Raw genomic sequence first — 26695 nt, forward strand, 5'->3', positions numbered from 1 at the left:
AGAACAGAAAGTCTATATAAAGACAAACACAGAGGAAGTAGGTCTCTCTCTTAGCTGGAGCAGGAAGGGTAAGGCTCTTAGCTCTGACCTCTTGGGCTTTTATCTTTACATTGGCTCTGTGTTTCTTATTTAATAAGACGGTTACTTCTACAAGTTTTGGTGAGGATCCAGTGATAATAGTGTACCAGAAACCAGAGGCCTTGAACCAGACCAGTGACTCATTGCAACGAACACTTGCAAGTAAAGTTGTTTGGACAAAAGGGTAAACTGTATGACACACAGCAGCTCCAAATGCCACCAGGACAAATGAAGAGGTGTTGGAGAGGCAGGAAAGATGGAGGAGTGAAGAGGATTTTTTTTTTCCTTGTTTGTTTGCTTGCTGGCTTTTATTGGTTTGATATTTTTTTAAATTTTCATTTGGGGAGCCACTGCAGGGGAGAAAGTATGATATGGAGGGAATGGGACATGAGCAGATCCAGGGTGCATGATATGAATTTCCCAAAGATTCAATGAAGAAATTATGTTGAAAAAAAAAAAAAGAATCCCTCCCCCTGTGAAACCTTACAAAGTACCCATTTTTGACCCAAGGCTGCAATTCTCTCCCTTGGTCCAGCAATATACTTTTCACTGTTACTTCCTACAATATCTGGAGATCTACATGCCAGCCTGAAGAGCATGAGTCCCTGCAGCAAGACTTCCACTTAAATATCTAGCATCTAGCACACTACCTGACTCATGAAGCCACATGTTAAGCTTAGTGGCTAGGGTACCAGAAACATACCTAGCTAGAGTAAAAATAGACAAGTGGACTGCAGAGGAAAGACTAAAGACCTTCTGTACCATCAACAGAGTAGCAAAGCAACCTACCAAAAAGAGAGACAGCCTTCCTGACTGGGGTGAAGTGGTATCTCAAAGTAATTATAATTTGCATTTCCCTGATAGCAAGTAATACTGTACATATTTTAAAATAGTTACTAGTCAATTGTGCTTCTGTTTTGGGAAACTACCTACACACGTCATTTGCTCATTTGTTGACTGACACTTTTACCTCCTTGGTATTTAATTTCTTTGTAAATTTTGGATGATTAGTCCTTTGTCTTAAGTGTAGCTGGTACACTTAAGATTTTCTGTGGGTCGTCTGTTTGCTTTGCTGGGTGTTTCTTCTGCAGCAGTGTCAGAACAGCTTGCTTCAAAAATCTGACATCAAATATTAGAGGACGTGGAGAGCAAGGAAGCTTTACTTACTGTTGGTGTGGGTACAAATTAATACAGCTTTTGCTGAAATCAATGTGGAGGTTTCTCATAAAATTAAAAATTAGAGCCACCATATGTCCTGAGTATTTCACTCCTGGGTATACACCAGGTTAATTCCATATCCTACCATAGAAATATCCACAACCCTGTGTTTATTGCTACTTTGTTTACTGTTACAAATAACTAGGATCAACTTTGTTGTCCATCAGCAAAAGAATAAATAGTGAAAACACTATATATAATAGATTACACTCTAAAGCAATCACAAAATTTGCAAGGAAATGGATGGACATAGAATGTATAGCATTAAGTAAGAATACAAAATCTCAGAATGAAAAAAAAACATTATGATTGCTCTCATATTCAGTACCTAGCCAATAATACACACACACACACACACACACACACACACACACACACACACACACACACGTACATGTGGGTACAATGTAACAAGAAGAAAGAGAAGAAGGAGTAAATATTAGAGATTCACAAAGGACTGAATGCAGGTAATAGATACAAATCGTGAAAGAGGGTACGGACTAATTGTTTCTGTAGTTCTAACTGTCACGGATTAGTTTTGGTGGTGAATAAGCACATAAATATATATTCAGCTGTGAAAGTGTAAAATCCAAGGTGAAGCTTCATAGAGTCAGGATGCCTACTCTAACTGGATAGAAGTTCATTAGATGTATAGACTTTTGACTTGGTTAGCTTTGGTGGGTGATGTTTGTTTATTTCCAAGTTTTTATAGATAAAGTTAATTTTTTAAAAAAGAAAATATTCACAAGGTAGACATTATAAAATGGGATAATCTTCAAAATCTATCATGAACTACCATAATTTAATATCAAAAATTATAATTAAATTAAAATAAGCTTGTCCCCAACATAACAAAAATGACCAGCAGGTACATGAAAAGATGTTACTACTTGTCACGGAAATGTAAATCAAAACCACTATAAGGTATGGTCTTACATCTATTAGCATGGTTATCATGAACAAGTTCAAAGATAAGAGTTGGTGACAATGAGTAGACATTGGAACTTTTGAAGATTATTGGCAGAGGTGTACAAGGTGGCTGCTTCTCTGAAAGACAACAGGGAGGCTCATTAGAAAGTTAAAAACCAGGGCTAGAGAGATGGCTCAAGGGTTAAAAGCATAGAAAGCCCAAGTTCAGCTCCCAGCACCCACTTTGAGTCCTCCTAACCACCAGCAACACCTACTCCAGGGGATCCAATGCCCGCTTCTAGACTCTGTGCACACCTCACTTGCACGTGCATACACTCAACATGGACACACATGTATACACATGACTAAACATATAATAAAACATTTTAAAAGTTAAAAATCAAAGTACCACATCAGTCAGCTATCTCTCTGCTATATCAAAAAGGCTATAGTTGAGATATTATCAAAGTGTTAGCACACCCACGTTCATTCATAACAGCAATAATAACTACAGCCAAATCAGAGAAACAACAACAGTGTCTGCAGACAGATGGATGAGTAGAAGAAAGAAAAGGTGCTGTATGTTTGCTGTAGAATATTTCTCAGCTTTAAAGAAAAACAAATCTTGCAATATGCAGCAATTGGTGAGGACATAATGCTCTGTTAAATAAGAACATCACAGAAGGACAAACACCACGTGATTCCATTTATGTGAGGTATCTACAGTAGCCAAGCATTAGGTAAAAGAGTGTGTGGTGGTTGCCAGGAGTTGGAGGATAAGGAAATGAAGAGTTGCCCATCAACAGATAACAATGAAGTATTCAAGGTGCATAAGCTTTAGAGGTTGTCCATACAGCACTGTGTCTATAGAAAACAATACTATGCTGTGCATGCAAACATCTATGTGCTGAGTAGATTTTGTTAGTGTTTCCTACTACATAAAAGTAATACAATAAAAAAAATGGGTGAACAAGAAAATGAGGAAGATGTTAGAGAAACGTGAAAGAATTTGTCAGTGTTATCTAGATACAATCAAGGGTAACAGTGAGAATGAAGAAACGCTGAAAGCTGACTCTTTTTCTATTTTGTGTTTAAAGAAGGTTTTGTTAGGAAATGAAGACAAGGCCAAGTTTTTTGGATTTTGTTTTTCTTTTTCTTTCTTTTTTTTTTTTTTTTTTTTTGAGGGTAGCCTTGGCTGTCCTGGAACTCTCTTTGTGGACCAGACTGGCATTAAACTCACCGAGATCCATCTGCCTCTACCTCTCAAGTGCTGGGACTAAAGGCACGCAGCCAAGATCAGGTCAAGAATGAGTTTACTGAGGTGGGTACAAGAAGCACCCGGCAGCCTTCCATAATTCAACCCTCTAAAAGCCGATGAACGATATTTTGAATTCTGTTGATTCATGATATGGACTAAGAGTCCTTTTCCGTTGCTTTTCTTGGCATCATTACAATCAAACACAGGCCACCATGCACTTTAGAGAATACAATGGCCTTATTTTCAGTTCATTTCCCTGCCTCGAGTATTTTTCCCCGTTCATTCATTTCATACACTGCTTTTTTGTACCATTCTTTTGTTCTCTGTTGGCCTACAGATGAAACTTTATTTTCCTTAACCAATACTTTAATTTTTAAAAAGTTGCTTTTATTTCTTGTGTATGTGTTTGTGTGTATGTATGAACATGCATGAGAGAGAGAGAGAGAGAGAGAGAGAGAGAGAGAGAGAGAGAGAGAGAGAGAGAAGGAGGGAGTAGAGAGGTCAGAGGGCACCCTGGTTGCTGCAGAAGTTAGCTCTCTGCTCCCCCCACGCCTGTTTTGGGGACTGAACCTAAGTTGTTAGGCTTGGCTGCAGGCCTCTATACCTGTTGATCTGTCTCGCCATTCCTTTATGTACACGCTAATGGATCCTTTAAATTCACTCACTAGACAAACCACGTTTCTAGTTACCTATCTTAACATTCCCAGTAAGCCTTTTTCTTTTCATTTTATTCATTTGAATAGATACAATCCAGAAGACATATCATAAAATCTGATTGGACTTTTTTCTTTGAGGGAATATTTGGAGTACTTATCACCAACTGCTAACAAAGGAGTTTGATCTGCACACCTCAATTCTTTCTTCTAATTTTTTTTTCATCTTAATATTTTTAGGAGGTGCCTGCAAATTCTTGCAACTCTATAGCTCCATCAAGGTCACTTGCTATGCACGTGTGCTGGTGCCAGACTCCACTGAGCTGTGTCCACTAACCTGGGACATCACAGATTTCCTTCGCTAAGAGGTAATGCAAAGGGTATGGATCTACTGTATCACTGTCACTATCAATGGCATGTTATTGATCTCATGACCTTCACATGCATGTGTTGTCACCCGCTTTCATGTTTAGCCATCCTGCTTGACTGGATTATCTGCTAGTAATACAGACTCATCATGTGCCCCTGTATTACCAGGAAAAGGTTAGAATTACACATATACTGTATTTGTTTCTCTGCAAAGCTCAAAACCACAGTGTGTCAACCTGAAATACTTGTGTGAGATTTGCACTGTGAAGGAGATTCCCTGTTATTTCTCTGGGATGGAGGAAGCTAGGCTTTAAAGACAGACAAGTAAGTATTGGATGGTTGTCTTCTTCGTTCAGATTGTCCATACATAATACTGGAATCTGGGAATCCTGCATAACTTATACTTCTTTCTCTTAGTTCTGTAAGTCAAAAGGTTGCAGGTCAGCCTTCAGCATGGTCAGGCTTGGCTGAGGATCCTCTTTCCTGGCTTGTAGATGGCTATCTGCTCACATGGCAGAAATATAAGAACAATATTTATAACATGAGAACCACCCTCTCTTGACTTCATTACATCAAACTATCTGCCAGGGGCTCCAAAACTATCAGGACAGTATTAGATTTCAACCCCTTGAACTAGGAGTATCAATTGATTGATTAGTAGCTGAGATAATGGGCTTATAATATTACAGAGATTCTTGAAGCCATATATTGGGGAGATTTTGCAAAGCTCCCCTTTGGTACCATAGGCTAGATTGAAGACAGTCATTTTCATGACTTAATTCATCAGCCTCTTATTTTCTATATTGAAACTCTTTTGACTTTAGTTTTCCTCAATTTATTTCTGGTAGGTGCACCAAACTTTAATAATTTACAATGAGAACACTCTGTTCAAGTAACCAGTTGTGTTACTCTACATTTCTTAATTTCCAGGCCTATCAACCTATTCCCATACTTATAAATACCCCCAAATAAACAGATTGTTATCATCCATGCTGCTAAATAACACACTCAGAGTAGTTTAACCCTGAGAACACTTGACACTTGGGCTGAGCTCTCCTTGCATAGACCCTAACATATGTTGACACCAAGAACAACAGAAGGGGCCTTAAGTGGATACATTGTGCCTTGCATTGTGCCTTAAGAATCTCATTTCACAGCCTGAGATATGACTGTTGCCAGCTGGATTCTTCTCTGGCTCTGGAAAGCAATTCGCATGTAAGGATATAGAAACTTTTAGATCTTTTTAAAGGAGGTGGTCAGAAATTTGAAGGGAGATAGACTAGACTTCTGATTGCAGCCCACACATGACCTTTCCAGCACTGAATTTGAGTTTGTGACTGACACTGTGGAAATATTCTTCACAGGATACTGGATGGCCTGTGTGTCGTACATACATGCCCAGGTTGAAAGTACTGTAAGAAGTTCTTCCTTAGTGCAGTGTCCACAGACTCCGGTTTTAAAGGATTAAGAAGTATTTTCCTCCACGCCAAGCAGCAGCTAGCATGGACATGTTTAGTATTTCTCCGGTGTAGCCCAGAGCTTCAGCCGTCTGCGTGGGCACTCCCTGTCTCCCCATGAGTCTGGGAGGAGGCAGCAAGAGAGGCTGACACAAACATGTTCATGCTCATGCTTCTTGCTGTACCATGCATGATTAATGACGTCCTTTGTCTCTTCACCAGGACTGTCCTGTCTTCTGCCATCACCAATGAAGCAAAAACCAGACTAGCTTATTAGTTCAAAATAAAGTCAAATTCCACTTAACCAATATTTGACACCATTTGTATCCCAACTACTACAGAGAGGCACCCAACGTCATGTGTTTCTTCTGTTAGCTGAAGAGCTTCAGAAACACAAAAGCATGCTACTTTATTCTGTTCTTTTTATAGTCTAAGAAAATAGTCCACATATTTCAGGATGGCGTTAGCACTGTTTATTGACTGAATTAGTGAAAGTATCAATACTCCCTGATTTAAACATTAATTTGAAAACCTTGGAAACAGATGGACTTATTTTGTGCCTGAAATTCTGAGTCATTAAGAATTGTATTGTCTTTACTGTGAGGATTAAGTAAGTCAGGTTTGGTGAGGTCGCTTTTCTCTTATAGATTCTCATAATTAATTGAATTCATCTCTACTTCTTAATTTCCAAATCACTTATTTCTTAAACCATATACAACCTCTGTCCTCTGGGCTATTTTTCTCATATGAAGAATAGTGGAGAATAGTTGCAGTTTTCTTAAACCATTTTGCCTTGATAATAAACAGGTGGATTAAAATAAAACACTCATGTCCACTAAGTTTAAAGCACCCCTCCCTCTCCTGCTTTCATGTCTGCTGTGTTATTGGGTGGTACTTGGGACCTAGTATCTGACATTTAGCAAGTGCTCTACTACTGAGCTACAACCCAGCCCTTCTCTTGCTATCTGAAGTACAGGTACCATGACTAACATCTGTAATTGGCAGAGAACTTTGTGTAAGAAATGGCTTCGATGGATCCTCTCCTCAGCTTTTGTTCTGTCTTTCTGGAACAACGATGTTCAACTTTGTTATTAGTGATTCTTACAGCAGAGAAGATAGTACATTTTCAGATTAATAGCTGTTTCCAAACAATAAGAGGTCTCCCATACTTACACGGAGACATTCAGCAATTTGATTGTCTGTCTCTATCCAGGAGAGATTAATTCTGGGACCCCAGTGAATATCCAAACCCATCAATGCTGAAGTCCCTTGTGTACAGTGATATAACATTGCACACAACCTGTGTGTTCCCACTACTCACTTCAAGTCACCTCTAGATTACGTAGAAAAATTGACGCCTTGATGGTGCAATGGAAGTAGGTTTTACACTGCATTATATAGGGAACAATTCAGACACAAAGTCTGTACGTGTTCAATGCAAACACATTTTGGTTTCCAGTTGGCAGTTGCTCAACCAGGAATACTTGCAGGAATACAACCTGCAGATATGAAGCACTGATCCTTCATGTCCTTGGAAACTCCTTGCTGTCTCTTCAAGCCTTACCGGCACCCAGTCTCTGTTCCCATAGCTGGCACTCATGGTTTGCTGACTCTGCCCTAGCCAGGCTTGGGGCAGACCATTAAAGTAAACCAGTGGATGGGAACCAAGTGAAATGATCCAGAGTGATGAGTTTGCCAGCCTCTGAAGTTAAGAGCTCAGCTCCTTGGTTTTGGAAGGACAGAACACGTTTTGGTTTCAATTTTCTCATTTGTGGTACAAAATACCTCAAGATTTAGTCAAGGATTAAGCCTGTGGTTTAACTTCCTTCTTCCTAAGAGCATGAAGTGTTTGAGTCAAGCCACCAACCCATATCCCTGTAAATGAAACCTATTTGCATTTCTCATGTGTGTAAGCCCAGTAAATGCTGATTGCTTCCAGCTCACTGACACAGAACCATTCTGCTTCCATTCTGTTACCAAATAACAAAATCTCAAACAGAGGCTGTCTGTGGGCTTAACAGGAAGCATGACTCACGCCTGGAACCCAGAGAGCATAAAAAACTGCAGCCATGCTCCTAACTGCTGAAAACGTCTGTTCCCATCAGCTTTGTAACATACGCTCCAAGTGGTGGTCTTCCCCGCAGGCTTTTCTAGAGACCGTGGTTAAGGGCTAAGCAGAATGTAATAGTTCCTAACCACAGTGTCCTACTGGCCCCAGTGGAAGCATGCTCACAGAACTTTATATTTAATTTTTAGCAACCCTGATTATGTATTACAATTTTTTCCCTGTTTTTAAAATGTCAACAACCAACAAACATCACACTAAAAATTATGCTTCACATTGGTTTAAACACTCCACTCATACATGTTAGTGGACTTCAGGTGAAGTGTGATGACCCGGCCTCAGCTTTTGTGTCTAGTGAACCTTTCTCCCCTTGCCTGTTAGTTCATTTGTTTTGTGATAGGAAAACGGCTTCAGCTATTCCAAAATGCCCATCTCTAGCTTCTGCATTTATGCAACTATAGAAGAAAAATGTCACACTTTATAGATTGAACAGCATTGCATCACGTGCCTGTCTCTTCAATAGTCATAAATAACCAGGCATTTCTTGGATCTGAGCAAAGTATAGGCAGGCTGGACTAGGCCACTTAGCCCTTTCAACTCATTCCTTGCAGTCCCAGAGTCCCATGGCATGGCTCTTACATGATATACACACGGAACAAAAACACAGGGCCGCAGGCAAATCTAATTTAGCCCCCAAACTGAGCCTTGTGTTCGTGACTCCAAATTCAGCAAAATTTTCTTGTAATTTCTCCAGTTCTCTTAGACTGTCTGTTCATTTCTGTTTCACAGAAGCTCTTTGCGACGAAACTGCTCCTGGGCTTCCGCTTTGTGTATATTTTCCCCCTCAAATGTTCTAATCTAGTTTCTGCAACATCAGGACCAAAAATAATTCAGTTGCTTTAAATGCCATATGGAATAAATAAATGTTTCAAAACAGATCAAATTTAATTTCTTGTAAAAATTCTCAGCATTGGTTACTCTGATTAAATATGTAAGGGCAGCAAAGGCCACAGCATTGGCAGGCCTGTAAAGGAGAAAAGAAAGGAATTAGAAAGCAAAAGACAAAAGTCACTTTATGAATTAGAAAGTGATGTGGAATTGTTATTTTTATAGCTTCCCAGAATAAAATAAAAACTATGGGCTTGCAGCTGAAAATTGGCTGGTGATCACAGCCTGGCAGGGTGCAAGGGCGCATGCGCTGTGGATGGAGAGAGCGTGAGTTCTCAAGTATACTGCAGTACACATTGAAACAGCGACATTTGGAGGAAAATGCTACCAACCATTTCAACAATACTCAGGGAACAAACTCCTAGCCAGCCAGCAGTGCGTCCCAGTGTTGAAAGGGAATCAGAAAAACAGGAGGAAGAGATGGCGCTTATCGGGCTGGACCTCCTTCTGTGAAGTAAAATTAAAAAACAAACGAACAAAAAAAAAAAAAAACCAAAAAAATGCAAGCCTGATCATAGAGGAAGGGCGACCACACTGTGAGGAGGGGCTTCTCGGCGATGATATCCACCATGTGTGGAGAAACAGTGACTGACGATAGTGTCTACGACTTTTCTATTACCGAGCACAAAAGCCAAAAACAAGTTATTAGTTAAACATAAATTTAATTTATAAATAATGTACAGGGGGAATGGGAAGATATGCATGTCAGGAAGAGCCAATATGCTAGGTGTGTTTTTCCATTAGCCTTCCTCTTGAGCGCCGTGTGGTCTCCTCTGCATTAAGATTTTGAATGTCTTTGTCAAACATCCAGTTAGGTGGAAGTGCAGAACATCCACGGTTGTCACCTCCAGGGCCACGCTCTTGTGGATTCAGATTCCGGTTTGATTAGTAACTCGGGAAGAAGGGATTTGTATTTGATACTTATAAGCACACACACACACACACACACACACACACACACACACACACAAGTATATGTATATGAATGCAGATTTTGTTTTTCCTCTACTATCCACAGGGAAAAGAAATTGTTCTATTTTCGATAGATGTAGAGAGGGAGTTCTTTACTTCTTATCTGCCAGCTTCCTGTTAGTCACCGAGAGATGAAGATACAGGGTTTCTTGTGTGTGTGTGTGTGTGTGTGTGTGTGTGTGTGTGTTGTCTTAAAAAATTTTATAATAAAGCAACACCAAATTCGTGATCAGTTATAATACACAGAAATAGTCATTATAAACCACAGTTACAGCTTCTATGAGAGGAGGGAAGTGGGAGCAATGACTGTAGAGCTGGGGAGGTCTGCAGATGCTTTCACTGAGGGTTGGGTGACTCACTCAGCTGAGGAGAGGAAGTGAGAGAGATTTCCAGGCAGGAGACCTACTTATAAAGATAGAGGCCATGAATACTGATGGGGCTGAATGGAGACACCCCATCTTTTTAAAGTTTCTTCCTATATAAATGGCCTCCAGAAACTTGATTGTGAACTGATCAGTACATATTTTTGAATAAGAACATCCAAAATATGTGCAATTTTCTGATGTTATCACTGTCATCAAATACTGTAAATGCAGATAAAGCTTAACTTGTAACTAATTAAAAACCCAATGTCATCTTAGTGATAATTGCTACCAGTTATTGATTGTGGTAGTTTGAATGTAATTGGCTACTGTAAGCTCATAGAGCATGGCATTACTAGGAGGTGTGGCTTTGTTGGAGTAGATGTGGCCTTGTTGCAGAAAGCATGTCACTGTGGGGGTGGGCTTTGAGGTCTCCTTTGCTCAAGCTTTGCTCAGCATGACACTCAGTTCACTTCCTGTTGCCTATGGGTCAAGATGTAGGACTCTCAGCTCCTTCTCCAGCACCATGTGCCTGCATCACACCATGTTGCACCATGATGATAATGGACTAAACCTCTGAAAATGGAAGCCACTCAGTTAAACGTTTTTCCTTTATAAGAGTTGCCTTGGTCATGAAGTCTTTTCACAGCAATAGAAACCCTGAGACCTGTTCAAAGAGTTATTTCACAAATGGTCCAGTGACTTTCTTTCTTTTTTCTTTTTTTTTTTTAAATGTGCGTACGTTAGTTTACAGCATTTGGAATAACAGTCTAGAGAAGAAAGAGCCATTAATCCCATTTTGCTAATGAGAAAAATGCAAGTGCAGATATACATTTTAACTTTGTTTCCCTATAACCCATGTGTGGTACTTCAGAACCACAGGCAGTAGACAGCACAGAGGCCAGGTATGATTGTGATTTTAAAGACATTTTGTGACTTCTTTGATGAATACTACATGAAAGATTATAGAGAAGTGCTTGTCTCTGTGTGTGTGTGTGTGTGTGTGTGTGTGTGTGTGTGTAGAGAGAAAAAGAGAAAGAGAGAGAGAGAGAGAGAGAGAGAGAGAGAGAGAGAGAGAGAAGGAGAACAGATTTGTTGAGTGTCATAACTAAGAAATATATTTGTCTCACTCCTAGGTTCACAGTCGAGACAGCAATTGAAAAAAAGACAGCTTAACAAGAGAAAGACATGCAGATTTTCTCAACATAAGTTTTACACAATCTGAGAGCCTTTGTAAATGTAGAACAAAAGAAATAGGAAATCTGTTTTGTTTTGTATCTTTTTATAAACAGAATCTCATTATTAATTTATGCTGGCCTGTTACTCAAGGGCTCAAGTGATGCTCTTGCCTCAGCCTCCAAAGTGCTGGGACTATCAGCAAAATGCTTAGCTAAATTCTCCATTTTTCTGCTTAGGGTTGATAAGGAGTGCACTTCCTGCAGATACGTGACTGAAAACAGAAGAGCGGCTTACTGCTGATTCATGGGGCGTGTGGCTGGATCTGCTTGAAGTCTTCTTTCAACCCCCGTGACTTTTAGGGCATAAAGGAGAACATCTCTGCAGTGAGTTCCACCACATGCTTTAGGTGAAGGTCACAGTACCTCTAAGGCGAACTTCAAGTGTCAGTGGTGGGAGAAGGAGACAGCGACCTCGGAGCTTCAGCTATTTCGTCAAATGCCACTGTGCCATATTTTGGGACAGCACCACATGAATTCTGTCAATGGTAACACAATTTCCTCCATTACTTCAGATCGATGTTTTGGTGCTTAAAATAATTGTTAAGCCATTGCTTAAAACAAATGACTTCAGAAAGGCTTTTAAAGTTGCTATTGATTAGATACCTCTGGTTTTTTTCTCAATTATTTTTCAAAAGAGCATTTCCAAATTGTGTATTCATGACATTTTTTATATAGAAAATTTGGAACAAATGAAAAATTCATTGGAAAAAATATCACACAAGCCTATTGAGTAATGCAAATAAAACAGTGCAGTTTTGATGTGTCCCCTTCACCAGTTATGGGATACCTGTCTTCTCTACATAGGTGTTATGCTTTAGTTAAGGCCTCCCTCTACCTACCCACCCCTTTCCAGATCAGCTGCATTTTCACTTGAGCCTGGTAGTTATATTTATTTTTTTGTTGTCTTAAACATATATTAATTTCATCAGATTAACATTAAATCTATTTTTTAAATTTACAAGCATTCATGCATGTTGTGGGATAATCTTTTTGTACACTGTAAAGATGTGTCTCTGCCTAAGGTGCCTTCTGATTGGTTTATTAAAAAGATGAATGGTCAATAGCTAGGCAGGAGAGGATATGTGGCACTTCCAGGCAGAGAGAGGAACTGGGAGGAGGAGTCTATGTATGTGGATTTTGCCAGCAGAATCAGAGCAAGTTGGACATGCCATACTAAGGAAAAGTAAAAAGCCACGTGGCAGAATGTAGATTAAAAAATATGGGTTAACTAATTACAAGAGCTAGTTGGAAACAAGCCTAAGCTAAGGACAAGCTTTTATAATTAGCAAGAAGTCTTCATGTCATTATTTGTGAGCTGTCAGGGTGCATACCTGTGTGTGTTTGTATGTGCGTATATGTGTATGTACATACAGGAGTTCATGTGGCATGGCATGTGAGCTCAGAGGACAATTTGTGGAAGTAGGGTCTCTCCTTCTGTGGATTCCAGAAATTTAATGTGAGTGTTCAGGCTTTAGAGCAAGCACCTTTACCTGCTGAGCCATCTTGACAGCCCTAAATATATTTGTTGATTCTCTAGAGAAAAGAAATTTCCAGTCCTTTGCAGGAACATTTTTTTAAATAATTTCTTTAGAAAGTCTCCTTTTTTTAAATGAAGGTTCTAATCCTATTTCTTTGTTTTTCTAAATGAGACCTATATTGTTTATGAAAATCTTTGAAAGCTGAAAGAGAATGTTATTTTACCCACTCCAGCATTAAGTTAGAGATGTTTGCCTACACACCAGAAAGAAAGTTCTATAGCTATTGAGAAGAATGGCATGCACTGACATTCATATAAAAATATGTAGGCCTCCAGGACCAGGTTCGCAAAGGAGATAGAGAAATCACCAAGACTTTGTGCCTAGGCCAAGTACGTGTGAAACATGGAGCTTTACGTGTTTATACACTTCAAGACTAGATGCAGTTCACTACTGGGGCTCCTGGCATATACCTTCTGGGGACTAGAGTGAAGTACGATATTGGAGATAGGCTAGAAAAAGGAGTTAGATTATGGGCATTTCCAATGTCATTTAAGAAATAAAAGATTTTCGACATGGAATCCAGCAAACATGGATTAAAAACCTAATAACTTTACTGTAGTTTGCTTCTCATTTTATTTTTATTTTTGCCACTACCAGGGATTAAAAGTAGAGCCTCATACATGCTGGCAAGCATTCTCTGTGATTCAACTCCAACATCTAGCAGTCATTGTAGTTTCATTATCTGTAATAATAATTACAACTAACATTTATTTCCTAGAGTTGAATAATGTCCTTGACTGGGGAGAAAGATGTGGTGTAAAATTAAGAGCATAAGCTCCCCAAATGTGGTCCTGTTCTTAAAGCATTTTCCATGAAATCCTTAGAGGGATGATGGAGGTCCTTGGGGGGGGGGGAGTGTGTGCTTGTGTGCTGTTACATCATAGATCTTTGAATAACAGGACTAGGGGTTATCTGTTCTCTCTCTGTGCTGACATTTGCATTCATGGTGCACAACTCAAGGCTGATGCTCTTCCTTGTGCTTCATAGAAATAAAGGCAACAGAACCAAATGTTCTAGCAATGTCCACGTGCCGTAAAAAGTGTTGGCCTTCATCCATAAGAGAGAGAATTATAAAAATATTGGCCTTTTTTTTTTTTTTTTTTTTTTTTACTTAGTTTGTGTTAAGGCATGGGAACTATTCATAATGAACAGCTGCTAATCATCTAGACATAAGAGCAGTTCCAATGAAATGTATTAGTGTGGTTGCTTCAGTGCGAGAAGAACCAGCCCTTTTTAAAGGAATCATTGGCTTTACTAGCATGGCTGACTCACAAAAACTATGGCTTTTCAGGCTCGGGTTGTAGACAAATTTTCATGACCTTGGAACTTCTTGTTTCAAGGAAAACTACTGACAGGTTTTGTTGCATGGACAAGAGATAACAGTCAGAAGTTACAGCACAACCATGATTTTTAATGTGAAACATCCCAAAATGTTGGGTCTCGTATAACATGTTAAACTAAGTCGTTTTGTTAATGCCAATGGTTTTAACAATCTCTATTTCTATCCTCTTGAATTGATTGTCCTGTTTTTGTTTTGATTGACAAGTTCATTCTAATCAAAATGTTAAATGAGAACAAGTTGATGAGCAAGCAACTCAAGAATACAGACTTTGCAAACTCCAGGCCTGTATTTAGCCTCTAACCACTCTCCAGATACTAAGAGTATTTCAGTGTAACAGATCAAGTCTAAAAAAAGGCACCAGGTGTTTCCCACTCACTGAGTAAAGACTGGAGCTTATGTTTTAGTGTGAAATTTAAGCCCTGATTTCAGTGAGAATGTCCCTAACTGTCCCAGTCCTGATTGAAGCTAAAATGCCTTTTTGTTACTGACCCAGAACCCTGCCCACTGTTTGAAAAAAATGCACAACCTCTCTGGCACTCCCCAAAACCAGAACAGTAAAAAAGAAACAGATAATCAAGTCATTAACTAGGAAGTTACCTGGATTAGATGAAGATCAGGATAACGAAAGAGAAGACATCTCACAGTTGACTTCTCAAGAGAAATATCAATCTCATCTTCTTAGAAAAACTGCCCTTCAGAGACTGTCAACTAAACCTCTATTTAGTAGATGTGTGTGTATAAAGAAACAGGAAAGAGCAGGGATGATTGAAGACAGAAACTGTCTCTGGGTCCCTAGATGCTTCCTGCTGCATAAAGCCACACACATTGGTGGCAATGATCTCTCATGTCCACTACAAATGCCATCTTCCAGATGGACAGAAACCATCCTGTTCAGCCCCTCTGCTGATAATTTGATGCACAGGTATCCATTGTAGGCCATGAAGTATGAGGAAGTAGCTGATGATCACCTAGATGATGTGCAGCATTGTCTGCAGGAGGTAGGAGAAGCTCAGCTGCCTCCCAACAGGTTGGCTCCACTTGGTCCTGGGACAGGCTTAGAACCGTGTGAATGCTGACTTTTAACTTGTGCAGCAGACCCTCTAGGCAGTGTTTCTCAATCTTCCTAATGCTGAGACCATTTGATACAGTTCTTCATGTTGTGGTGACCTCCAACCATAAAGTTATTTTGTTGCTTCTTCATAAGAGTAATGTTGCTATTGTTATGAATGGGGATGTAAGTATCTGTATCATGTAGCTATGATGGTCTTAGGTGATGCCGAAACAGGTCGTGACCCACAAGTTGAGAATCACTCCTCTGGGGCTATATCTAGTCTGTCATAGAATGTTGCTAGGAAAAACACTGCCATTAAAGCCATCTCTCCAGGAGTATTTATTACCAAACTGGACAACAATAGTTCCACATTCTTAAAGCCAAAGTAGAAGGCTGTAGATATCACCATCATCATCCTGCTGCTGTCTCCTCCACCTTGGGAGTGTGAAGCCAAGGGGGTCGGGGAATAGTGATGTGGCATGGTGCTATTGTCCATGTGGTTCATCTCAACATAGTGGGAAGGATGCAGGAAAAGATGAGAGTCAGCACAAGCATGTTTGTGTTCTCAGTTCTCAGCAGATGTGTCTACATCTAACCTGTTCCCTTCTCAAGGTGTTTAGGGAAGCTTGCCCAAGCTCTGAGTGAGGGAGAAAGGCTGCCGCAGGAATTCATATTGCTGCTCCGAAAGTACCAAGACAGATATTCTAATCCAGGAAGACAGTGGCTTTTCAGGTGCACCAGATCCTACATTTCCAATTCTCAGACTGAAATAGTGAGGAAGACCCATTTCTACTTTCTCTTCCTTATACCTACCTATAAATAGCCATTTAAAACACCCATGGAAAAAAATAACTTCCTCCAAGAATGCAAGGAAGGAGCTCACCCGTATTCTTGAGTTTTTTGTTTGTTTTGTTTTGAAAACAACAACAAAAAAGGCAAAAAAAACCCAACCCCAAATATTACTAAAACCTTTCAGTGTTGGAGTGATCAGAACGAGGGAGGGTTAGAACTTATCCAGTTCACACACTCTACCCAAGTTCACAATTTAAAGGGCGCTGCTGACACAGGCTCCAGCCCTCATACACCCTTTCCAGTTGTATTGCTGCTCCCTCCCACAGTCAGCCTTACTGCTGGAACCGGCTCAGTTTTCTCAGGCTGAGCTCTGCCACCAACGCCCCCTCTGTCAACTGATCCCCTCATGGGTCAGGATTTCTCCAGAGATCCCATCTCCCTAAACTTGTTTCCAGGACCCCACTGCTCATTAAACTTTGCTGTGATGCTGGAGAAGAGTCTCAGTTTCTTAGAAGAGTTGTTATCTGCTGTCCTGGTTCCTTACAGTGCAGCAGTATGAGGCACGTTTTTCTTTAATTCAACCAATAAAATCTATTCTATAAGATTGCTAGAAATGTGAAAGGAGTAGATTCAGGAGCCATGGGCTGGGAAATGGCCTCTGGTTGATTTAGAAGTTACAAAAGGACATTAAATTTTGCTAGTCTCATCAAATGTTGATATTGTGTGTCTTACCTAGAGAAGTAGACTAGAAGTATGAGCCACAAGTATTAGTGGCTCCATGTATGAATTTACGTAGCAGGTAGATAGTATGGAAAACATCAATTCAGATAAAAGAAGAAGGCTGAGGACAAGTTTAGCATCCTTGGGACACAGAATGTTAAAGAAAACCGGAAGTGTGTTATTAGAGACTGTTTTGGGACATGCCATAAAACTTTCAAGGCACAAATTTGAAATGCAGCAGAAGTAAAGTTAGATGGAGAGTGAAGGGTGCCTCTTCCTGAAGGCCATAGTTCTTCTATCACTGTCTAAACAACAGTTTTCAAACTCTCAGCTACTTCAATGACCTGCAGGGCTTCTTCAAATAGGGATGGAGTCTGAGTCCTAGATTTTCAATATGGCTGTAGTAGGGTCTCACAGGGCAGTGTGTGTGTCTGAGGGGTTCCCTGGGATGTTGGCCCAGATGAGACATTTGAGGAAATGTTATTCAGGCAGACAGAGTGTCCCTACCAGTCTTTCCCAGAGAAGCTGAAGAAAGATGAGGATCAAAGTGTAGTGACTTCGTGGAGAGATCACACAGTGGGCCTGGCACTTCACACGTAAGAAACTCAGGTATAAAACTGGGAAGTAGGAAAGGAATTGAAAGATATCGGAAAGTGTATTTGAAACCACAATATGATCTATAAATAAACACGCGGATACAAAGTTAAAGTTGTCTTACTCCATTTAAAGAAAGCACAGGCATGGCTGGTGACACAGGACTTCAGGGACACAGAACAGAGGTGTAGAAACTGATGTTGAGAAATAGGACATTTGATCATAAAGACACCTTTAAGGTGATTGTCTTGTCCTAGGTGCTCTGGTAACTGCTGGGTGTTCATAACCATAGTTAAAAAATTCAATAACTCTCTAGGGTAGGGAGGAGAATTTTCTCCAAGATGAGTAGGAAGGAAGAATGAATGATTTATCTATAAATTAATTGATGTCATGATTGAATTTAAAAAGAAATTACTGAAATTTAGAGAAAGAATAGAAGGTTATTTCCAAGATTATTTCATAAAAAGACTAAATGCACGGGGCCAGACATGTACTGCTGGTTTGTGGCCACTTTGGGACCTCATTGACTTAAACCACCATGAGTGTGTAGAGCTGTTTTTCTTAGCAATGAAATAAAACCCACCACTTTGTAAATTCCATTTTACATACACAGACATAAGACTTTAGGGTATATGCTCATCGTCTTAAGTAAATATTTCTGTGGCTTTCTCATTCTCATTTATGAGATTATGTGAAACTCTTGTAAAATTGACCTGCCCACATATTTTGTATCCTACTGGTAAAAACAAATTTGCATGAAGTTGTGATGAAGATGTAGTAGAATGCACATTTCTCACCCCACAGATTAAAATTTTTAATGCAGCCATTTGGATACAACTACATCCTTCTTCATGCTGAACTGAAACACGGACAAGAAAAAATATTTCTAAATTTGTGAGCAATGTTCTTATTATTTCAGTAGATCCACCTTATTTTCTCTAATTGAGCTTTCATAGGATACAGTTTGCCTTTCTACCTATTCAGCCATCTGTCTTTTTTTCAATATATATTTAGTTATTGAACATTTACTGGATTTAAGTCCACTTGTGTGCGAACAGGTTCTGCTTTGTGGGGGTCCTTCCAACACTGCTATTCTAAGGGAAAGAAGGAACAGAAAGATTTATGGTAAAGCAAACATACATTGAAATGCTATAGTTTGAATTTGAAGTATTCCCAACAAGACCATGGTTTGAATGCATGGTTTTCAAGTACTGGCACTATTTGTGTGTGTGTGTGTGTGTGTGTGTGTGTGTGTGTGTGTGTGTGTGTGTGTGTTGGGGGGAAGCTTTGGAACTTTTGCTAGATAGGACCTAGTTGGCAGAAGTAGTTCCCAAGGGCTGGTCTTTAAACATTCCAATTATGTCCTCTGCTTCCTGGCCTGGCATGATGCAAATAGCATCTATTGCACATGCCTGTAGCTGTGAACTGAGCTTCTCTGCTGCATCCCTGCCATGATGTCCTGAACGTCTCTGAAATAATGACCCCAAGTATCTTTCTTCACTTAAGAAGTCACCAGGTGTGTGATCACACTGACAAAAAAACAAAGCATACATTCAGCATTAGGAAATCGAATCGTATTTAAAGTGCTAGTTATCAATGGGCTTTCTGCATTTCCTTTTCTTCTTCACCTCCCTTCCCCCTTTTTTTCAAATATGTGCATCCATGAGAAACACCTGCAGAATAATAGGCTCACATTATGTGCATGCATGTTTCTGTGCACGTGTTACATTTTATCTTCTTTTAAAATGTATCTGCCAGGTACAATTATGTGACAAGTATATGTCTCAGAATAAAGTAGTCATGCCAAAGTCAAGACAGATACTTTCTGAGATGTGAAGGGTAGTAGTATTGAAAATGACAAATCTAAATTGTTTGCACAAGAAAGTAAACTAAACAAAACCACAAAGATAGATTGTGGATTTATTTACTCTTTCAAAGTAACCAAAGAAAGTACTTTGTTAAGAGACTTAAAAAAACAAAACTTTCCTCATTTACTATTTAATGGGTGTAAACACTTTAGACATTTAGGTTATCATAACAACCAGTTTTAATGAAGGAGAAGTCAATACTCACTATCTCTACTTGAGCAGTATGGTTCTGATAAAATGAATTTATAAGAAGCCTCAGCAAGAATAGGCAATACTGTTATCTTTTTTAAAGCTAGAGTGTCAAATTTAGGGTAAATGATGTTCAAAACATTCTAAACAGTTTCCTCATCTTTGCTCCTATAATAAAACAATCATAGATGTGCTTTCTCACCATCAAAGCAGATGGCTCTAATGATTTTCTTACCACAGTTAATTCCTTTGCAAACAACAGAGACAGGTTGGCAAACGTGTACTGAGAGAGCAATGTCACTGTTCATAAACGCCCTGAAGTTTATTTTGTTCTGTCATTACTGGAAAATGGTGTTTACCTAAGCGAAATGATTTGTGTGAACCATCACTGAGACAGTGCTGCTGTTGTGATAAATTACCTGTAAAGGGAAGGAGAATCACCTGGGTAATGTGGTTGACTGGCACCATTGACTTCATGGAGCAAATGAGCACATCTCTGTTCTCTGAGTTAAATTTTATGAAGGAAGCTACCCTTTCCTATTGGGGACACATCCATTTCCATGTTTAAGATATTCTTCAGAAGATACCAAATATAGTATATACATTAGTGAAAAATACTGAAGGAAAAATGCTTTAGTAAAATTTTATTTGATCAACACCAATGTCAAATAAGGGACTATTAAATCTAGCCAAGGTTTTTGAAATTACAGAGATAATTTCATGAGCTTATTTTCATTGTTTTTAAGTTGTTCATGATCTCTGGCTAATCAGTGAATGACATAAGCAAAATACACATATACATCTTTTTAGTAATACCAAAAAATTTCTGAAACTCAAATTGAATTACTTTGAAAACAAAATATTTGGGTTGTATATTTATCACCATCTTTATGGCCCCAAAGTTAACCAATGATTAGAGATTTTAATCTTGTCCATACTTTCCATTACAGATGCATCTAGGGGATAAATATTCCATCATAGAATAACCATTTATCACTTATTGATGTGAGCAATGTTTCCAATTAGGACACACAGCCTTGTTTACTTTCTTAGCTGATCTTACTTAAGCTAAAATATGTTTCATGATTTGTGATTGATGGTTTGCCAGATAAACCATTTAAAAGGTAGCAGGGATAGACAAGGTGTTGGGATGCCTCTGACTATAATAAATAACATGAGATACGTGTTAAGAAAACTGTGAAATTAGATATTGAAGAGCACTGATGCTTGGGGTAGTGGATGCTTTGATTTGAACTGGAATTATAAATAAAAGAAAGTTGCATTCTAAATTGCTTAGGCCAAGAAAAGTTATAGGCGGCATTTGTGCTGGCCTCTCATATATATCCTGAGGTTAGAATACTCTAAGAACTGTTGCCTTGACTCACAACTCGAGGAAAGAGTCACCTCTCATGTTGTAAAAATATTGGTTTGTATGATATTTGTACATCACTCTTCTAAGGGATAACTAAAAAAGATAACTAAAAAAGACTATTGGTTTTAAATTTCTCCAAGCATTTGAGTACACTTAAAATATACCAGAAGGCTTTACACAAATACTTTTTGTGAGACTGAAATATTAATATTTAATTTTAGAAATAGCATTTGCATCCCCAAATACTTCCTCATTTCTTATGACTGTATATCAAAATCCATGAAGTTTTCTAACAATTTGCATTAAAAATTCTATAAAATTATTTTCAAAAAAATAATAGAAAACTAGTGTTTTTATTTGTGAGGGGTGAAAAGTAATATTTTTCATTCAATAGTCATTTGTTACCAAATTTGCTCTGAGGGGATGTAGTTTTTAATTCATTATTTTGTTGGTTTCTATATCTTTACAAGAACATGATTTTTTGAAAATTAAATCTTCCTCCATCACAAACAATTGGCCAAAGAAATATAGTTATTCCCAGATTCTTTCAAACTTTCATTATTAACTTTTTTTCCAATGATTACCCATCCTCATACAGATGCCAGGCACGGGGTATAAAATCCTGGACAAGGCAATGTCCCGAAGAGACTACAGTCAAACCCCTTTGGCCTGAAACCCTTTATGTCACCATTTAATTCATGAAAGCATATGGTATTTTGCAATTTATCAAGCTCCTTTACTTTGTACATCAAGTGAGGTATAACCTGTCATTTTCAAGCATTGGTATGTGCCTAACATCAGTTGTTTTAATGTCAAGATTGTCAGGCAGAGCATGATGTATGGAAATTCCATGCTTTAAAAATGTGTTATCATACTCCATCAAAGGAGAAAACATAATCTCACAAGAGCAGGCTCTCTCTGTAGGAAAATATTTAAAAGAGCAAGAAGAATTCAATATCAATTTAATATCATGTGGTGATAGTGTACCAATATTTTTAAAATCTTGACTTTGAGACCCACAGTGAAAATTGTAGTTAGTACCTAGGAGGTAACCCCTAGGAATGCTTGGCTCTTGGAATTAAGGTTTCCCTCTGAGAGAGAAATGAGAAACAATCGTCACAAAACAGGCAACAATAGCCAGCTATTGAAATGGCTGTACTACATAATAATGTGGCTGGAGTGTCTACAAACAACCAGTAGCAAACTTCAGCTAAGAGGGTGTGGAGTGAGTGCCCTGGTGTGGCCAAAGCGCTCACAAACTCAATTTTGATTCATCTCGTCTGTAAAAAAAAAAAAAAAAAGAAAGAAATAGGGTATGTTATTATGAGTGAATTTGAGAAACAAATCTTGACAGCAAGGTGTAGCTGGGGTTTTCTCTCCAGGCCCCGCCAAGCCCCCGCAGTCCAACAGCCCACTTATAAAATAAACACAGACGCTCATATTATTTACAAACTATATGGCCACAGCAGGCTTCTTGTTATCTAGTTTTTATATCTTAAATTAACTCATATCTATTAGTCTATAAGTTGTCACATGGCTCGTGGCTTACCAGTACCTTACATCTCGTTTTTTATGGTGGCGGCTAGCAGTGTCTCTCTGCCTCAGCCTTCCTGTTCCCAGAATTCTCTTTTCTGTTTGTCCTGCCTATACTTCCTGTCTGGCTACTGGCCAATCAGTGTTTTATTTATTAACCAATCAGAGCAACACATTTGACATACAGAACATCCCACAGCAGCAAGGCTCATTTTGAAAATCCCCATTTTGGAAAGAAAACATCACTCTGTACCTTGTTTTGCGTTTCCCAAAGAGTAACCCAGTTGATAACTTACCTGTGTAAGTGTGGTAAGATAGATAGCACGCATATCTTGATGGCATGTTTCCTAGGTGTTTTCTAGTATCTTTAAAGGCTGCTTAGGGGTAGTTTGTGTACTAGGACTGATTTAAGACATAGTGTTGTAGCTTCTGGCTAGAGAGAGGAAAACCTGTCTAGACATAAAGGAACATATCTGTAGTGATGACTGCTTACTTTTCAGCTGGAGTAGGAGTTTATAGGGGATCATGTGACTGGCGTTTAGAATCCCCTCCCCTTTTCTCTATGCATGGAAAGCGATTTCTCATGATGACTAAGTGTCCACGCAGACATAGGTCTGTGAATGTCCAGAACAGGGGTACAGCTTGCTCTTTTGCAGGCGATAGCTATCCTTATTGTGTGGACTTTCATGTCATCATCACTCACAGTACTTCCTCAAGAAGGAAATTTTTGAGCTTGTAAATTAGTTGAGAAGATTTGAACATTAAAAATACTATTTTAGGCTGAGTTGTGATGGCATTTCAAAGTATTCTGAGTTCAGGTGCTGTTAATTTCTTCAGTCCTGAAACAGCTTATTGTTAAAGATGGAGATTACAAAATCTCTAGGCCCATGATATTTCCAATCTCTCAGAAAGACTTTCAGGGAACAAGAGCTACCCTAGTGATATAAGAATATGCAATGTGGCTTAGATGATAAATTCATACAAAAATATAAAGGTTAAAAAATAGTATAAGTCATGAGGATCTTATGTTCTCTTCTGACTGATCCTCTTTGAATAGTGAGTTAAGGGTAGACTGGATGGGCCTTTGATCTCATCTTACACACATGCCCAGATTAGCCATCAGCATTTACCCCTTAAACCTCACTTCTCATGATATTCCCCTGTACTAAATGAAAGAAGGTCTTTAAGAATTTATAATCTACCCAAGAAACATGGATGTTATTGAACAATTGTGGGAAAGGGGACTCTGATTCTCTCTCTCTCTCTCTCTCTCTCTCTCTCTCTCTCTCTCTCTCTCACACACACACACACACACACACACACACACACACACACACACAAGTTAATATGTAGTCGCTGCTGGCCTCAATCTTGAGACACTCGAAATTAGTAATATCTGTCTTCCTGGATGGTGCATAAGTACAGACCTTGGAACTGTCCAGCCATTTCAAGAATTTGAGAGTGAAGACGATCCTAAGGAAGTCACTGTAGAAATGAAGAGAAGAAAGTCTCTAAACGATAGCCTTGACATGTTGAGTCAACCCAAATGGGAAGCCCTATTTTCTATCTCTATCCACATATGTAAGCCTAGATGTTCTCTTTAGGGTGGAGTCAGTTGGCTGGAGATTTTTCACTCTTAAAAACAGGAATTCTTAGTGAGGTGGTAGTTGGTTTCCAGACATTAGCATTTCTTCTTCCATCTCACTGTCAGATGAGCATAGATCACTTTGCAATCACTGACCCTACATTCCCAGAGGCTTTCCTGGGATTCATCTTTGGTTATGGATGACAATTACTGTTCTTGATCTCAAGATCATTGGACAGTGAAGATGACTAAGTTTTCAAAGTTAGACCAAGAAGTAAACATCATGACATACATCATGTAAACAGGATTGTAGAGTGCACTCAAAACAATGCAAGCAACCTCACTATACACCTCACAATTTACACTGCAGACTGGTTGAAAATCATACACAGAATTACTCATTTGTAAACAGATAGATTCTCTACCATGCAATGACTTTTATCTCACCTTGAGTGGAAACTATTAATTCTCTCTTCTTTGTGATTCTCTGAACTATATCATTCTCATTATGGGGAATGTCATGAAAAAAGACAGCAAGCCTCTGCATGAAGAGCTGTGAAATTCATCGATGGGTAACAGCAATCAGCCTTCTTATCTGACACAGTGCTCACAAGAATGATGCACATGCCCAGAATTCAGGGAACAACAAGGAAAATGTCTATAACTGGCCTACAGGAGATACATTTCTTAACTGGTGGAAGGCAGGTCAGAGTGTCAGTCTGGCACACAGACACCGTGTTAGCAGGGAGATTTTAACCCAAGTCTTCATGTATACAGCCAGAAAAGCAGCTAGTGGTACAAGGAAAATCTAGCCCAGTGAGGTAGGATAGGAGATAGGCTGCCAGTTTGCAAAGGAATTCTTGGCTTGCAGTTTGTGGAATGAAGGTGATGTGGCACCCGTGTGCTACCTGGGACCTGAATGCTGCCTTTATGTTTGAACACAGCTCTCTGTGTTCCTGTAAACAGGGAATTTTAGTGAAAGCCAGAACAACTAGGGAGAAATAAAAGCTTAAGATAAATGGGAGCAGACAGCTGATGTTTCACTGACTAACACAGAAAAACCCAATATGAGATAAGTAACTTTACATGGAAACATTTTACCCACCATATCCTGCTGTTGGGAAACATGTAGCAGCAGCTTTTACATGACTATGGACTGCAGATGATGCTTGTGAACCATGGTCTCTGGTCTCTCAGGGGGCAGCAGTTTTCTGTGTGGATAACTCTAACACCTCACACAGTGTACTAATATGTCACAGAGTTTTAAGAGCTTACAATGTTAGAATATACACTGAAGCACAAAACAAAAGGCAGGGAAAGAAACAGTCAGGTTTAAAACTACAAGATAACCATTTTATAAATGTAGCCGGCTTTTAAATAATAACAATTATCCTCAAAAAGATTGACCTTTGCACTGAACATTTTTACTCCTTTTTCAGTCCTTGTTGTTGGAACCAATCTCTCTCTTGATGAATTCTTATTCACAGGTATTTCTAATCCTTTTCTCTCACTGTTACTTTTTAATAGGCTCTCTTCTGGAAGCTTTCAGTAGCCCAAAAGCTAGCAATTCAAATTTGGTGATTTGTTTCTTGAAAGATGTGATTTTTAATAGCTCAGTGAGGCAACTGGTCTTAAAAATATGCTGAAGAGAATGTTTTACCAGTAACAATGTCTGAAAGAGCTAGACAGGAGAGCAATAAATATGGAACGAAAGTGGCTACATTTATGGAAGCAATCAACTGATAATAGCAAGTAGTAGTCAGAGAGGTAATACATTCCAGCTCAAAATGTCCACATTAAAATGTAATGTTTTAGCTCTTGGCTGAGCTGCCCAGCACATCTCTGAGTTAGGAAATAGGGCTGATATAGGCTCTTGGAGCATTCTATGCATCAGGAAAGAAATTTTCCTGTTCTTAACTAATATTTAGTTAGTGGAAATGGAAACCAAGAGGTAGATCTACTGAAGAACAGATTTTTGAAGAATTTAACTAATAGAGCAACTGACTCATTTTTGATGCCAAAAGTCATTGTTCTCTGGCCCATGGGTTTATAGACGATGCTTTGCGTCTGTCATGACCTGATGGCCTGTGTCACCCTAGAAGACTCAGATGTCAAAATCTAATCCTGATAGAGGGCTGAGGTGATAAATTGTCCATTGGTGATTTTGCTTATTTATTTATAGTTGTATTATTTTTTAGTGTTGAATACGAACTAAAAGGTTCACCTGTTGCTGCCTTGATCTTGGACTTTTCATCCCTCATAGTTGTGAGAAGTAAGTTTCTGTTGTTTTTAAAATAACCAGGTTCCCAATATTGTTGGAGTAACTTACGAATACTAAGTCAGGTTTATACTCTTTGTTTCTCTTTGTCACTCTCTTCAGATGGGTATTATGTTCCCTTCTGTCATAGTATATGCAGTGATTTGGAGGATAGCTAACTATTTTTGTGGTTTGTTTATAGTGTATCAGGATATGCTAACATAATTTTGAGTTGTCTCCTGATGAAATGAAGTGATAGGTTTCAGGGTTGTGTAGGGATTTGTTGTGTTATGTAATTTCAGCCAGGCTGGAACGTTTATTTGCAGA

Source organism: Peromyscus eremicus, chromosome 14 (genome assembly GCF_949786415.1).
Source record: "Peromyscus eremicus chromosome 14, PerEre_H2_v1, whole genome shotgun sequence".
Classification (NCBI taxonomy): domain Eukaryota; kingdom Metazoa; phylum Chordata; class Mammalia; order Rodentia; family Cricetidae; genus Peromyscus; species Peromyscus eremicus.